Source organism: Macaca fascicularis, chromosome 17, assembly GCF_037993035.2.
Source record: "Macaca fascicularis isolate 582-1 chromosome 17, T2T-MFA8v1.1".
Lineage (NCBI taxonomy): Eukaryota > Metazoa > Chordata > Mammalia > Primates > Cercopithecidae > Macaca > Macaca fascicularis.
The window spans coordinates 81,200,851-81,204,034 of NC_088391.1; positions in this window are offsets into that span (position 1 = coordinate 81,200,851).

Here is a 3,184-nt window from a genome sequence, read left to right on the forward strand (position 1 = left end):
ATAGTAGATACTTATGATTTTATAGAGCTTTGAATGCCTTTTGCTAAGCAGTTATATCAATTCCTTGAAGCTAAAAAAGTCAACAACCTATTATTAAAACCTCAAAGAGTGCATTATCATCTTGTAATGGCCAGAAATAAATTAATAATCCATATTTTTAAAATATGTATTGAGACTTCATCCTCATTTTATGCATGGATGCCATGGTGATGCGAAAGATTTTATTTTGCAAACTAACTAATCACCGAGGCCAGGGAAATGGAATTCTTTGGCTTCTAGGTCCGAGGAATCAGGCTCGCTTACTGCTTTTGCTATAATAGAAAGAAATAGCTTAAGACCCTTCTCCAACCCATTAAAAAATGGGTTTTCTATGGGAAACTGAGGTTCTGCTATCACAAATAGAGAAAGTGATGTTGGTTGATTAAGAAAATATATATCCAGTACTTATGGAAAATTTTGGATAAGGTATTAGATCAACTATTTGGTAACTAATTTAAAATAACATTTTTTAAAAAGTTACTTTTTATCTATCATACTTAGGTGCCTGAGTACATGGTGGCAGGTTAATTGCTGCTTCCATTTGCCTTGAAATTGCCCCAAACATCTTAAAATTAAAGGAAAAACGTGTGAATTACTTCTCTTCTAAATATTGCATCAAGTTTTAGCACACAGGCACTTCCCCACCTCACTGTCCTGTTGCTATTGACAATTAATTAAACAGTAATTATAACTACTACTGCTTTTGCAGCTGCTCTTAGGAAATTCTAGCTAATGTTCTGATTCATCTATCTATTGGTAGATCAATTGATTGATTAGTTTCCTAATAACAGCCCAATGAGAAAGAAACTGTCATTATTCCCAGGTGAGTGAAAGGAGACACGAAGAAGGCAGGCAATATCAGTCTGAAATTGCACAACTGGTAAGTGTTGGAGACAGGCTTCCACTCACACAGTGTGACTCACAGACACTGCAGTCTGCAACGCCAACCTCCAAGCTATTCTGCCTACTTCAGTTACAGAGGTTGGGAGTTGGGAGGTGAGAACAGTAATTTGTTATAGAATTGGTTTGCCAAGATATTTGGGGAGAAGTATACAATGATATGTTCACAAAACATTTTTATCACAATGTGCTCTATTTGTCAAAACACTACAGAGAGGAGATGAATTCAGAAAAAGAATTCACCACTTTGCAATAGACAAATAAAAGAATCCAACTTTTTTGAACTTTAAGTGTTGGAAGAGGCATCTTTCTTATTCCCAACTATTTAAAACCAAAACTGAGAAAAACTTTGATCAATAAAAGCAGATTGAAGCCCATCTTTGTGTGGAGAATCAAATTAAAAGGATGATCAATATACTTGCTATCCAAAAGCTTTAAGATGCCTCATAGTAAAAGTCCATCTAAGTGTGTGGAATGAAGTGTATTCTTTCAATTGGACAAAATTGCTCAGGGAAAAGAGGACAAAGTTATGGCTATATCACAATTCTTGACAAGTTTAAAGTACTCTCAATTAATTTTAGAGATGGCAAAATGATTAGATTAAATTGGCAGTTCGAGGAAGGAGGAGATCCAGCATTCAGACAGGCAATCTGCCCAACATGCATTCTAGTGAAGTTTCAAAAGTAAAACACATACTAACGTTATGCATGCTACCATAAAAAGAATGAAGGTTGTATTACACCTAATTTCACATCAACAACATAATTTGGCAAAAGAGAATAAAATAATAGTTTCAGAATTCTAAGCAAAAGAAATTCTGGATCTAAAATTTGGTATTCCATCAAATGTCCACCAAGAAAAGAAATATTTTCAGATATACTAAGACTCAGAAATTTTACTTCTTTCAGAATGTTGCTTAATGAAAAAGTCAAAAGAGAATGCATTCTGGAAGAGAAAAGAAAGAATCAAGAAGAAGAAAATTTGCCTTCCAAAATGCATTCTACTTCAGAGTATAAAGAATACAAGCACTATGATAAAAGCTGTGCACCTCTCCTAGAAAATGACTGTTTAAACAAAAGTTCACAAGGTTCTGAGAATAATTACTCTGTAAATCAGTAAATTTTCTGAAGCCCAATTAGGAATCTGGATAGTAGTAGGAATGAGAAATAAGCAAATTATTCTTCTGTCAACATGAAAAAATAAACACAATTAATAAATCTCACTGGTCTGAGAATCTATAAAAGATAATTCAGATAAAAAAGAAAGCATAGACATGATATAATTTTGAGTTATTCTTATAATTTAGAAAATGCTGTCAATCTGATAGTAATGCTTTTAATATTTAACTGCTAAGCCTACTTTTGATGATAAATCATTTTGCCTCTTTTTAAATAGGTCTAGTCCTCTAAATACATTTATATAATTAAGGCTTTGTAAATGCTGTTATCAGTTTTCAATTATTTAAACAAATCTTGAAACAAATTGTAAGTTACTATTGTATTTACAGAACAAACTTTTCTTATGTAAACCTTAGCAATAGAAAAGGGAAGGGATAGCTTAAGGAAGTTTGAAGGTAAATAAGAAATCAGTCAATTGAGGATCTTAAGTTGATCTTAGTTAACAGATCAATAAATACAAGATACATTATTTAAAATTAGTAATTAAGCAAAAGTATATAGAAAACAAAGTCAATCTGTCAACCAAAAATTCTAAAGCATGAAGGAGATGTCAAATTATCTGTATAATATAGTGATTTGATCATATTTTGTAAGAAAATGACTAAAAATAAAAAAAAATTAAAGAAGAATATAGTAAGCAAGTTTGACTTTGGGATAATATATTAGTTTTCTAAGACTACCACCAAAAGTATCACAAATCAGGGTTTTCCATAATCTCCTTCTCAGGTTCAATAATTCTATAATTTTCTATAACAGTTTATAGAACTCAGGAAACACTTTACTCAACAGGTTTATTATAAAGAATATTATAAAAGATACGAATGTACAGCCAGATGAAGATGTACATGGAACAGAGTCCAGAAGGGTCCTAATACAGTCACTTCTGTCCCTGTGGAGTTGGAGTACACCACTTTCCTGGCATGTGGATGTGTTTACTAACCCAGAGGCTCTCCAAATCCGATAGGTTAGGAATTTGTATAGAGGCTTCATTCATGTGAGCATGATGGATTTACTCAATCTCTAACCCCACTTCCCTCGCTAGAGGATATGGGGGTATGAATAAATGT